General features: G+C 39.3%; 1 protein-coding gene and 1 pseudogene across 1 annotated transcript in view; one reads left to right on the top strand and one right to left on the bottom strand.

Moving 5' to 3' along the window:
• Positions 1-14,577, bottom strand: part of UBE2R2 (ubiquitin conjugating enzyme E2 R2) — a 115,972-nt gene that overhangs the window by 79,271 nt on the left and 22,124 nt on the right. The gene's annotated exons all lie outside the window — the stretch shown is intronic.
• Positions 2,642-3,162, top strand: LOC112849685 (large ribosomal subunit protein uL15 pseudogene; annotated as a pseudogene).

Raw genomic sequence — 14,577 nt, 5'->3', positions numbered from 1 at the left:
TTGGAATGAAGGACAAGTGCTTAAAACACATGGACAATTTTCCCCTGGCTCTAGGGCATAGACACAAAAACACAATCTCCCTTCAGATTTTATAACTGCATGGTGTCAGAGGTTTTATAAAAAGCTAACTCAGAACTTCTGAAGGACAGAATTCCATCTCCTGTAGTCATCCAAGCTGAGAAGACATAAATTCACCTCTCTCAAAGAAAAGTCCAGAGGAGCATACCAGAAACACTAGGGCAACCAGAGATGAACTAAGTCTTACTAAACTGTAACCCAAGCCCCAGTCTAAATTAATCCTTGCCTGGTTTGAAAGGAACAGCCTGACAACCTATCTTCCTAACAGAAGGAAAGGGGAAAGCACCTTTGGATAAAGATTACCTCTGCCTCTCTATGGTTCTTTTATATGCATTCTCCAACATATAATAAAAAACTGACATATAGAGAGGCAGAATAATGACTGATAATCAAGAGAGGAAAAAGGTATAGAAACAAATCCACAGATGACCCAAGTATTCGAGTTAGTAGCCAAGGTCTTTAAAATGCCACCGATTAGTATGTTAAAAGAAAAAAGAGAAAAAGATGTGAATAATTTTTAAAATAAACTTCCACCAAATAACTTGAATCTAGTTTAAAAAGTCTAAACCTGAAATAGAGTATCTAGAACTGGGGACTCGCTGGGTAGATTTAACTGCAGATTTGGAACAGCATCAAACAGGATTAGTGAACTCAAATTCAGGTCAATAAAATGTTCACAGTGAAGCACAGAACAGGAAAAAAAAAAAAAAAAAAAAAAAAGGACAGAACAGAGTGTAGGAGATAGGTAGGACCTAATTACAAAAGGTCTAATCTATAAATGGAGATGAGACAGAACAAGGTAAAAGCAATATACAAAGACATAATGGCTAAGAATTTTCCAAAACTGATGAACTACACACAAATTTAAGAAGCTCAGTGAACTGGGGTACCTGGGTAGCTCAGCCAATTTAGCGCCAGACTCTTTAAATGTTTATTTTTGAGAGAGAGAGAGAGAGAGCGAGCGCACGAGTGGGGAGGTGCAGAGAGAGAGAGAGGGCGACAGAGAATGTGAAGTGGAATCCACACTGACAGCAGAGAGCCTAATGCAGGGCTTGAACTTGCAAACCATGAGATCATGATCTGAGCCACCCAGGGACTCCTTGATTTGGGCTCAGGTCATGATCTTATGGTTCATGGGTTCAAGCCCTGCATTGGGCTCCGTGCTGACGGTGCAGAGCTTGCTTGGGATTCTCTCTCTCTCTCTGTCCCTCCCCCATTCATGCACGTGCACTTGTGCTCTCTCTCTCAAAACAAATAAACTTAAAAAAAAAAAAAAAAAGCTCAGTGGACCAAAAGCAGGATAAATGCCAAGAAAACCACATCTAAGCACACCATAAAATGTTGAAAACAGAGAATCTTAAAAGTAGCCAGAAGAAAAAAAGATATTATCTTAAAGTGGCAATAATAGTACTGATAGCTGACTTGTCAAAAGGAATTCAGGAAGCGAATACAATGGAATATTATTCAGCCATAAAAGAAAATCCTGCTGTTTGGGAGAAGATGGATGAACACTGAGGGCATTATGCTAAGTAAAGTTAAGTCAGACAGAGAAATACAAATACTGTATTATCTCACTTAGTTGTGGAATCTAAAAAAGCCAAAGTCACAGAAACAGAGAGTTGATTGATTGGTGGTTGCCAGGGCTTTGGGATGGGGGCGAGAGTGGGGGTGGGGATGGGGATGTTGGTCAAAGGGTACAAACTTCCAGTTGTAAGATGAGTAAGTTCTAGGGATCAAATGTATAGCATGGGGGCTATAGTTAACAACAATGTACTTGAAAGCTGCTAAGAGAGTGGATCATAAACGTTCTCACCACCATAACAACAAAAACCTGGTAATTATGAGAGATAAAGGATATGTTAACTAACCACGTTGTGGTAATCATTTTGCAATATAATTGCACTGCACACCCTAAACTTTTACGTAACTTAAAGTTATATGTCAATTTTATCTCAATAAAGCTAGGGGAAAAAAGAAATTAAGGAAGCCAGAAAACAAGAAAATGATTTTGGAATACTGAAAGCTTCTTCTCTGGCCCCCCCCACCCCCCCACCAAAAAAGCTACAATTCTACACCCAGGAAAAAAAAAAAAAAAAAAAAAAAACTTCAAAAAATAAAGATGTTTTCAGGCAAATGAAAGCTGAGATAAATTGTTGCCAGCAAATTTGCACTACATCATTTATTAAAAGCAAGTTCCTCATGCTGAAGGAAAACATCTAAGATAAAAGTACCACTGCAGGGGCACCTGGATGGATCAGTCAGTTGAGCATCCAACTCTTGATTTTGGCTCAGGTCATGATCTCATGGTTCATGGGATCAAACCTGGTGTCAGGCTCTGCACTAACAGCATGGAGCCTGCTTGGGATTTTCTCTCTCCCTCTCTCTCTGACCCTGCCCCATTCGCACTCTCTCTCTCTCTTTCAAAATAAATAAGTAAACAAAAAACAAAAAAAGTACCCTGCAAGGACTGATGAAAAACAGTTGAAAGGGAAATATGTGGTTAAATACAAAGAATATTTGCGATGCCTAAAAACACATAAAATTCAAATTTCACTCTTTCTTCTGGGCCACCGATATCCCATCCAGACTGAGGAAGACCCAGAAACTTCGGGGCCACGTGAGCCAGGGCCACGTGAGCCACGGCCACCGCTGCATCGGCAAGCACCGGAAGCACCCAGGAGGCCGGGGTAATGCTGGTGGCATGTATCACCACAGGATCAACTTTGACAAATATCATCCAGGTTACTTTGAAAAAGTTGGTATGAGACATTACCACTTAAAAAGGAACTAAAGCTTCTGCCCAACTGTCAACCTTGATAAACTGTGGACCTTGGTTAGTGAGCAGAAACAGGTAAATGCTGCCAAAAATAAGACTGGAGCTGCTCCTATCATTGATGTGGTGCAATCGGGCTACTACAAAGTTTTGGGAAAGGGAAAGCTCCCCAAACAGCCTGTCATCGTGAAGGCCAAATTCTTCAGTAGAAGAGCTGGGGAGAAGATTAAGAGTGTGGGGGGAGCCTGTGTCCTGGTAGCCTGAAGCCTGAAACCACATGGAGAGAGGTTCATTAAATACTAACAAGTACTTTTCAAATTTAAAAAAAAAAAAAAAAATTCAAATTTCAATGTCCATAAAATAAAGTTTTATGGGAACACCATCACACTCATTTTTTTTATGATTGGCTTGGCTGTTCTAATGCTGCAATGCAGAGTTGAGCAGCTGCAATAGAGACTATGTGGTGCCCTCTCACATTGCTGCATCACGGTGCACTATAAATTGCAGTGATGTAGTTGTATCTGACAGCATGGAGTGTCACACATACTGCTGTACATGACATTTTAATTTTATTTATGAGTGCATAACCCATCATGTCAAAACAAGAAAGTGCACTTTAAATGTCACACATCAAGGCACAGTGGAGTATGTTTTGTCATCAAATTAGATGGCAAAGCGTTGTCTTTATTATGTAATGACACTATAACTATGCTAAAAGAATACAACATATAGAGACATTACCAGATTGTACTCATCATAAGAGTTCCCAACTCACAGGAAAGCATTAGAAAATCAGAAAATTTTAAATTATCTCATATTAATTTCTTCATAAAATGAAAAAATGAAACTGCAACCACACTATGTGTGTGAGTAGCTCATTTGTCAGCCTAGCAAGGAAAGCCATTTACTAATGGTGAGTTAATTAAATAATGTTTGATTACAGCAGTCAAGGAAATGTGTCTAGAGAAAACGAACTTGTTTAAGATTATTAGCCTTTCCAGAGAGAACAGTTGTTCAAGCAAGTTGAGGATATTGGGAGCAATAGCAATAGTCAATTTAAAAACAAGGCAAATGATTTCTAGCAGGTTTCCTTGAATACAGATGAGTTAACAGATGTTGCAGATTACTTATCAGTTATTTATTTGATCAATCAATACAGAGTTTGAGTAACTAAAAAATTAGCCTCTATGAATGCCTATGTGAAACTACTAGAGTAAAGAGTATTTTCAAACTTAAGAAATCATTAATTCAGTATAACCTGAAGTGGAATCTAAGAAATGCTACAAGCAATGGTGGTAAAATGTGTGTGGTAAGAAAAAGGCTTAGTGGGGACAAATTAACAAAACTTGTGAAAATGTAAAATGTATAAGGTATTTCAAGACTATGGTTATTCACTGTATCACTCAGCAGCAGGTATTCTCAGGAAAATATCTGAACCCATCATGTCTTATAGACCAGTAGTGCCAAAAGATAAATTTCATTTGCTTTCGGGGATTTCACCATCATTGGTTCCAAAACAGAAGCTGAATATCCTCACTTGTCCCACCACTCAGCAGTTCCATGGCTTGGTAGTTTTACTGCCATTTTTTGAGCCCAAGGAATGGACTCAACATTTTTCTAAAGAAAAAAAATCAGGGGGCACCTGGGTGGCGCAGTCGGTTAAGCGTCCGACTTCAGCCAGGTCATGATCTCGCGGTCTGTGAGTTCGAGCCCCGCATCAGGCTCTGGGCTGATGGCTCAGAGCCTGGAGCCTGTTTCCGATTCTGTGTCTCCCTCTCTCTCTGCCCCTCCCCCGTTCATGCTCTGTCTCTCTCTGTCCCAAAAAAAAAAATAAATAAATGTTGAAAAAAAAAATTAAAAAAAAAAAAAGAAAAAAAATCAGCCACAACCATTATTGTAGAACACCAAATGGATTTGAAAATTTAGCTTTTGCTGAAAACTTGGATTCTTGATGAACTTAAAATCAGCAAAAGACTGCTTATATAAGAAACATACTGCAGGTAAAGCCTAAAATATTTTAATAACTAAAGCTATTAGAATCGTATATAATGGCAAACTGCTTTATATGCTTCCTGTTCAGTCAAAAATTAAGGTCTCCATTCCCACACAAATTTGCAAAATATCTATTTTCTGAGCTCAAAGGACAATTTCAGCAGTGTTTTTTGGACCCTAAGTAAAATAGAAAATTCATATTTTATTTTATTTTTTAATTTTCTATTTATTTTTGACAGGCAGAGAGAGACAGAGCACAAGTCGGGGAGGGGCAGAGAGACACGGAGACACAGAAGCCGAAGCAGGCTCCAGGCTCTGGCTGTCAGCACAGAACCCGACGCGGGGCTTGAACTCACAAACCGCAAGATCATGACCTGGGCCGAAGTTGGACACTTAACCAACTGAGCCACCCAGGCACCCCAGAAAATTCATATTTTAAAATCAATCCATGTATAACTGTGCAACTGAGGAGCTTCAACCTAACCTACAATTGGAAGTGACTAATCTGTACTATAATGATACGCTGAAAGACAAATATCAAGAATCTAACAGAATTTTATAAATGCCTTCCAAACGATAAATTATTTCCATTAAAATCATATACTCACGGATTGATGTTTGTATTTGGCAGTACCAATCTGTGTGTAGACTTTTTGAAAAGAAAATCTCATTAGAGATCAACATTAACAAATGAACAACTGCAATCAATCTTAATAATAGGTCTGAACCCCAATTAAGCATTATCTAACCCCCAAAATTAATTCCATTCTTCTCATTAGACCTACATTATAAAAAATTATACTCAACTATTTACATTTTGAATTTTGTCAATAGGGTTTTGTGGAAGTTTGGTTTCTCTCGTTATGTAAGTAACTATGTAATAATAACTTTGATTTTTTCCTTCTGGCCTACAAAGCCTAAAATATCTGCTATCTGGCCTTTTACAGAAAAAGTATGTCAACCTCTGAACTATGTATATAGTTCCACTGAACTCTATAATTGCTTATAGAACTAAAAATAGGTGATTAAAAGAATACAGTATGTAATATCAATGTAATCTGATGGTATAGATAGACAGTACAGCTCTACAGAGGAAATGGAGATAGCATATGCAAAATAATTTATGCAACTGCTCAGCAATCGTATGGCTAACAGTATTAGTAGTATTGCTATTCTGAGACTACTGTATAATGTGGGATAAAACAAATGAGTAATTAATAATGTGATATTTTAGGGGTGCCTGGGTGGCTCAGTCGGTTAAACATCCGACTTAGGCTCACTCAGGTCATGATCTCGTGGCTTGGGGGTTCGAGCCTCGTGTCGAGCTCTGTGCTGACAGCTCAGAGCCTAGAGTATGCTTCAGATTCTGCGTCTCCCTCTCTCTCTGCCTCTCCCCCACTCGCCCTCTGTCTCTCTCCCTCTCAAAAATAAACATTAAAAAAATAATGATGATGACATTTTAATCCGTTATTCCCTATATCCTTAAGAACAGAATTTTGGGTATGGGAAAAAGGATATATAGATGTCATATAAAAGAGATTAAGTCTTAAAATGTGTGTGTGCGTGGCTGTGTGTGGAAAGATGTACATACATCACTCCTAACTCTGTCCTAGACAAAATGATAACTCAGCAATGCACATACCTAATGCCCAGATGACATTCTCAAATATCATTTTCCACTAATAACTAGGGTGTCTTGGAGAAACCCGGTAGTTACCAATCTGGAGCAGGAAATGTAAAAGATAAGCCTCAAACACTTGGTCATACCCTATAGCAAGAATGCTATAAAGAACACCTGGAGTGGATCAAGTTATTCAAGAGCTAATGTAGTAGGCTTCAATTGGCCAACAGTAAGACAATCTGAGAATCAATGATGTTAATAATTACCATTGATTAAAACCCATCAGATGTTTGAATTCCTAAATTCACAATAACACTATTTTAAAAATAGTTCTTAAAGAATAATAGGGAACTAATCTGCTATCTTGAAAGAGATAAAGACATAGAACCAAGTATGTATCCTGTAGCTCTGGATAACTAGTAGATAAGCAGAAACATCTTTTTTTTTTTTAATTTTTTTTTTTAACGTTTATTTATTTTTGACACAGAGAGAGACAGAGCATGAACAGGGGAGGGACAGAGAGAGGGGGAGACACAGAATCCGAAACAGGCTACAGGCTCCAGGCTCTGAGCGGTCAGCACAGAGCCCGACGTGGGGCTTGAACTCATGGACCGTGAGATCATGACCTGAGCCGAAGTCGGACGCTTAACCAAGCCACCCATGCACCCCAGAGAAACTTCTCTTAATAAAAGTATCCCAACTAATAAATAAAAAAGAAGTAACAGAATGTTACTGTTTTGCAACTATCAATAATTTAATTGATCTGGGCATAAAGCCCAACTGCTAACATGACAATAAGAGAGAAAACCAGTAACATAACTCCTGATTAAAGAACACAATACTGCCTATAGCAATGCCTAAAGGACTGAACCAGAGTCTGACCAAGGCTGTGAATCCAGCTACCAATTTGTAATAAACACAGAGGATGAAGGAACATGCTTAACTGCAACATGAGATGTGCAATCAGTAAAATTCAAACTTTGGCCAGGGTTCTTCAAGAGAAAAAAATGTAAAGAAAGAGGCAGAGGGGTAAACTGTAATTTAAAAAAAAGTAAAAAACCCGAAATTTTTAAAAATGAGTAACACGATAGTCTACGAATGCATACTTGGTGATAAAACTATAAAGAATAAGGAAATGATTAGGAGTCAGAACAATGGTTATCTGGGAAGGGGAGGGGGAAGAGGTTATAATCAAAATGGGACATGGGAAGGATTCCTGGATAGCTGAAAAATAGTTCTATTTTTTGACCTGGGTGCTGTAGTCTCATGAATATTTGCCTTATTTAAAAAAAAGGGGGGGGTTGAGGGGGTGCCTGGGTGGCTCAGTCAGCTAAGCAACTGACTTCAGCTCAGGTCATGAACTCACTGTTTTTGAGTTCAAGTCCCACATCGGGCTCTGTGCTAACAGCTCAAGGACTGAAGCCTGTTTCAAATTCTGTGTTTCCCTCTCTCTCTGTCCCTCTCCCACTCACACTCTGTTTGTCTCTCTCTCTCTCAAAAATAAATATTAAAAAGGCGGGGGGGCGGGGGGAGGGTGCCTGGGTGGCTCAGTTGGTTAAGCATCCGACTTCAGCTCAGGTCATGATCTTGTGGTCCGTGAGTTCCAGCCCCACGTTGGGCTCCGTGCTGACAGCTCAGAGCCTGGAGCCTGCTTTGGATTCTGTGTCCCACACTCCTCTCTGCCCCTCCCCACTCATGCTCTGTCTCGCTCTATCTCTCATAAATAAATGTTAAAAAAAAATTTTTTTTAATTAAAAAAGAAAAAAAGTGGGGTGCTTGGGTGGCTCAGTCAGTTGAGCATCTGACTTCGGCTCAAGTCATGATCTCACGGTTTGTGGGCTCATGCCCCATGTCAGGCTCTATCTCCACTTGCACTCTGTCTGTGTCTGTCTCTCTCTCTCTCAAAAATAAATAATATTTTTAAACAAGAAAAGGAAAAAAAGGGGGGGGCACCTGAGTGGCTCAGTCAGTTAAGCATCAACTTCAGTTCAGGTCATGATCTCGCAGTTCCTGAGTTTGAGCCCCATTTCCAGGCTGACAGCTCAGAGCCTAGAGCCTGCTTCGGGTTCTAGCTCCCTCTCTGCTCCTCTGTCTGTCTGTCTCTCTCTCACTCACACACACACACATACACACACTCTTTTTCTCTCATAAATATTTTTTAAAGTGTGCACGTGTTTGAGATTTTCTGCTTATTTTACAAGGATTAAATATGTAAAACAACAATACTATTATTGCCTTAGAGGTTTATAAGACATGTGTAACTAAAATGTGATATCAGTAGCACAAAGGGTAAGGAGGACAGACTGGAATTCAATTGTTATGTGGTTCTCACTTTTTTTGAAAAGCACTAACTCAGACTAAAATGTAATAAGTTAAGAATGCAGGGGTGTGTGGGTTGCTCAGTGGTTAAGCATCTGACTCTTGATTTTGGCTCATGTCAAAATTCATGGTTCGTGGGATGGAGCCCCACATTGGGCTCTGCACAGACAGTGCTCAGCCTGCTTGGGATTCTCTCTCTCCCTCTCTCTCTCTGCCCCTCCCCTACCTGTACACATGTGCACTCTCTCTCAAAATATATAAACTTGAAAAAAATAAAGTATGCAGACTGAGGGGCACCTGGCTGGCTCAGTCAGAAGAGCATGCAACTCTTGATCTCTGGGTTATGAGTGTAAGTTCCACCTTGGGTATAGAGATTACATACATACATACATATTAAAAAAAAAAAAAAAAAAGAATGCAGATTGAAATATCTAGGGCAGTGGTTCTTAACCAGGGACAATTTTACCCTCCAAGGAGACATCTTGTAATGCTTGAAGACTGGTTGTCACAACTGAGAGACGGCTGCTACAGGTACCTAGTGGGTAGCAGCCAGGGATGCTGCTAAACATCATACAACACACAGGATAGCCCCCTACCCCACAACAAAAAATCACTGGCTCCAAATGTCAATTGTATTAAAGTTGAGAAACTCTGATTTAGGATAACTGCTAAAAACAATTATAAGAATGTATAACAAAGAAGAAAAAATGGAGTAATTTCACTTACATGAAGTTGAAAAATAGGCAAAACTAAATTATGATAGAAATCATCAAAATAATCAGTGGCTATAGGGTATTTTTAAGTTTATTTATTTTGCGGGGGGGGGGGGGGGGGGTAGAGACAGAATCCCAAGCAGGCTCTGCACTGCCAACACAGAGCCCAATGTGTGGTTCGAACTCACAAACTGTGAGATCATGCCCAGAGCTGAAACCAATAAAACCAAGAGTCAGACGCTTAACTTACTGAACCATCCGGGTGCCCCCTAGGTTTTGTGTGTGTGTTTTGTTTTGTTTTTTAAGTAAGCTGTATGCCCATTGTGCGGCTTGAACGCAGAACCCTGAGATAAAGAGTTGCATGCTTTACCAACTGAGCCAGCCAGACACCCCTAATTAATGGTTTAGGGGAGTGAGGGTACAGACTTGGAAGGGGTACAAGAGTGCCTTTTGGAGCACTAAAAATGTTTTCTCTCATTCTAGGCATACACTTTACTGTATATTAAACCTCAACTGAAAAAACAAAAAAACAAAAAACAAAAAAAAAGACTACTGAGCAGATAACCAAAGATTACCAGACTTAAGGTAAAGTCTTTAACATGAATCTTTCTTATCAAAAACAACCTGGGGGGCTCCTGGGGGACTCAGTCGGTTGAGCGTCCGACTTAGGCTCAGGTCATGATCTCACAGCTCATGAGTTCGAGCCCTGCGTCAGCCTCAGAGCCTGGAGCCTGCTTCGGATTCTGTGTCTCCCTCTCTCTCTGCCCCTAACCCACTCACATTCTGTCTCTGTCTAAAAAATGAATAAACATTAAAAAAAAATTAAAAAACAAAAAACAACGTGGAAGAAACAGTCTATGAGGGAAAAATAAGCTTAAAAAAATAAATCAGCATCTACCGCTACATAAAAATATACAATGTCTTCAGAAAGTTCGGAGAAAACACTGCAACCAAGACTCAAAAACAATGTTATTTTTAAAAATCAGATATCGGGGCGCCTGGGTGGGTCAGTCGGTTGAGCAGCGGACTTCGGCTCAGGTCATGATCTCGCAGTCCGTGAGTTCGAGCCCTGCGTCGGGCTCTGTGCTAACAGCTCGGAGCCTGGAGCCTGTTTCGGATTCTGTGTCTCCCTCTCTCTGACCCTCCCCCGTTCATGCTCTGTCTCTCTCTGTCTCAAAAATAAATAAACGTTAAAAAAAATTTTTTTAAAAAGATAAAAATAAAAATCAGGTATCAAGATAGAACTCTTTAAATAAAAACAGCAGAGATAAACATACAGAAATTCTACTCTTAGGTATTCTATTTACCCAAGAGATAAAAATGAATGTCCACTAAAAGATCTTAACAAAAATGTTCATAACAGCTTTATTCCAAGTAGCAAAAACTGGAAAAATGCCTATCAAACAGAGAAAGAGATAAACAAATTAGGGTATATTGATACAATGGAATACTACTCATCAAAAGGAACAAACTACATGTAACATATGTGAATCTCAAAAACAATATGTTGAGGAAAAGCAGCCAAACCCAGGAATACATACTGTATGATTTCATTTACATAAATCTCTGAAACAGGCAAAAATAAAAGCTATAGTGATAGCAAACAAGAGTAGCTGCCTGGGATGATGTGGGGGAAAATTACTGGGAAGGGGTATGAAGGAACTGTCTGGAATTACGGAAATGTTCTATAATTTCACAGAGGTGGTGACTAAATGGGAATTGTCAAAATTAATCAAGCCACACCCTTAAAATCAGTACATTTTATTGTATGTAAATTATACTAAAAATGCTACATAAAACAAAAATGAATAACTCCACAGAAGGGGTGAAAGATAAAGGTGAGTTAATTATTTCTTTTTAAGTTTATTTATTTTGTGACAGAGTGTGATCTGGGAGAGGGGCAGAGATAGGGAGAGAAAGAATCGCAAGTAGGCTCCTCGCTGTGAGCAGGAAGACCAAAAAGGGGCTCATACAAACTGTGAGATCATGACCTAAGCCATAATCAAGACCCAGACGCCTAACCAGCTGAGCCATTCAGGCACCCAAGGTTTTTTTTTTTTTTTTTAAGTAATCTCCACACCCAGTGTGGGGCTCAAACTTACAACCCTGAGATCAAGAGCCACATGCTCCTCCTACTGAGTCAGCTAAGCACTCCAGGTGAGGTAATTTTTTTAAAGTTTTTATTTATTTTGAGAGAGAGAGAGAGAGAAGGGGGGGCCATGAGTGGGGGAGGGACAGAGAGAGAGGAAGAGAGACAGAATCCCAAGCAGACTCCACACTGTCAGTGCATGAATTTTATTCTGCATAGTTGCCTCATGAGATCATAATCTGAGCTGAAATCAAGAGTAAAAGTATAAAAACATGGGGCACCTGGCTGGCTCAGTGAGTAGATCATGCAACTCTTGATCTTGGGGTAGTGAGTTCAAGCCCCACATTAAGGGTAGAGATTACTTAAAAAAATAATAAATAGTAACAAAAATAAAAACACAAAGAAACTGAAAATCAGATACAAAGAATTTTTTTTTTTTTTTGACAGGGAGACAGTGAGTGTAACTAAAGGAGGGGCAGAAGGGGAGAGACAGAATCAGCAGGTTCCATGCCCAGCAGACAGTGAGAGATCATGACCTGAGTTGACATCAAGAATTGGATGCTTAACCAACTGACCCACTCAGGCACCTCAAAGACAATGTAAATTAGAGATTAATCCAGGCAATCCAACATCCACGTAACAGGCACTTCCAAAAGATAACAGCAAAAAAAATTTATAGGAGAAAATATCATTGAAATAACTCAAGAAAATTTTTCAATGCTGAAGAACACGAGTTTCCAGATTAAAAGTACCCACAGCAATGTGAAATTTCAGAACAGTGGGAACACAAAGATGATCTTGCAAATTTCCAGAAGAAAAGAATTCACATATAATGGGCAGGATTTAGAATGGTTCTGAATTTCAAAAAGCCCGTTTGGAACCAAGAAGATAATAGAGCAATAGCCTCAAAATTCTAAAGCTATGTGATTTCCAACCTAGAATTCTATACCCTGCCAAGCAACTCAAATTCAGTAAGAGCTCAAGTTAGAATAAGAGCTCTAGAGGCGCCTGGGTGGCTCAGTCGGTTGAGTGTCCGACTTCGGCTCAGGTCATGATCTTGCAGTTCGTGAGTTCGAGCCCCGCATCGGACTCTGTGCTGACAGCTCAGAGCCTGGAGCCTGCTTCGGATTCTGTATCTCCCTCTCTCTCTGCCCCTTCCCTGCTCATGCTCTGTCTCTGTCTCTCAAAAATGAATAAACGTTAAAAAAAAAAAAAAAAAAGAATAAGAGCTCAAAAATTCATGTGCTATGCACACCTCCTCAAAAACATCTACTGAAGGATATGATATACTAAAACATGAGAATGAACCAAAGACACAGACAATAAGGTAAACAGCCAATATAACACAGGTAGGAGCATGAAACACCCAGGCTGATGGCAAAGACAGTAAACTCAGTAAACAGCTATAAACTAGATACAGAAGGCAACTATGCAGAATAAAATTCAGAATACTTCAGGAGACTGATGAAAAGTAAAATGATACAGCCGCTTTGGAGAACTGTCTGTAATTTCCCACAAGATTGAACAGTTACCATATAATCTAGCAATTCCACCCCTAGATACACACCCAAGAGAAATGAAAAGAATATCCACACAAAATATGTACATAAATGTTCACAGAAGCATTATTCATAATAGCCAAAAAGTAGAAACAACCCAAATGTCCATCAACAGACAAATGGATAAACAAAATGCATTATGTCCATACAATGATTTTATTCAGCAACAGATGAATTTTGAAAACATTGTGCTAAGTTAAAGAAGTCAGTAACAAAAGATCATATATATATATATATATATGTATAAATGTATCTGTGTATATGTGTATATATATATGTATATATACATACTGTACAATTCCATCTATACAAAATGTTCAGAACAGACAAATCTAGTATATGTGCTGCCAAAGCAAGCACTAGAACAGGCAAGTCTAATACACAGAAAAAGTAGATTAGTGATTGTTTAGGATTGAAGAGGTTGCTGAGAAAGGGGGTATGACTGCTAACGGTTAAGAGATTTTCCTAGCGGAAAAAAAACTGGAGGGGGGGGTCCCCTGGGTGGCTCAGTCGGTTAAGTGTTTGACTTGATCTCAGATCAGGTTTTGAGCTCATGATTGTAGTTCGAGCCCCACAGTGGGCTCTACACTGGGCATAAAGCATACTTAAAAAAAAGTTTTCTTGGTAGGTGATGAAAATATGCTAAAATTGGTTGTAGTAACAATGATTGCATAACTCTGTAAATATGCTACAAACCACTGGATTAAACACTATAAGTGGCAGAATTACATGGAATATAAATATCTCAATAAAGCTATTACAAAAAAAATTCTTGGGATTAGTGGTAACTACATAGAAAAGTAAATGAGTAAGCAAAATAAGGTAACTATATGGAAAACAAAATATTATATGGGAAATAAAAATATTTTGGGGGCATCTGGGTGGCTCAGTTGATTAAGCATTCAACTCTTGGTTTTGGTTGATGTCACAATCTCATGGTTTTGTGAGTTTGAGTCCCTCGTTGGGCTCTGTGCTTGCAGTGTGTAGCATGCCTGGGATTCTTTCTCTCTCCTTGCCCCTCCCCCACTCACGCTATCTCTGTCTCTTTCAAAATAAATAAACTTTAAAAAAAAAGTGGGGCGCCTGGGTGGCGCAGTCGGTTAAGCGTCCGACTTCAGCCAGGTCACAATCTCGCGTGTCCGTGAGTTCGAGCCCCGCGTCAGGCTCTGGGCTGATGGCTCGGAGCCTGGAGCCTGTTTCCAATTCTGTGTCTCCCTCTCTCTCTGCCCCTCCCCTGTTCATGCTCTGTCTCTCTCTGTCCCAAAAATAAAATAAAATGTTGAAAAAAAAAAATTTTTTTTTAAATAAAATAAAAAAAAATAAAGTACAAAAATTAATGGTATTAAGTACTAAAGTATATACTTAAAAATGGCTAAAATGGAAGGGGGCACCTGGTTAGCTCAGTCAGAAGAGCACAGTACTCTTAATCTCAG

The sequence above is a fragment of the Puma concolor genome, chromosome D4, assembly GCF_028749965.1.
Source record: "Puma concolor isolate L17-30 chromosome D4, mPumCon1.1.hap2, whole genome shotgun sequence".
NCBI lineage: Eukaryota > Metazoa > Chordata > Mammalia > Carnivora > Felidae > Puma > Puma concolor.
The sequence above is the reverse complement of the archived record's forward strand: the minus strand, read 5'-3'. Positions and strand labels throughout refer to the sequence as shown.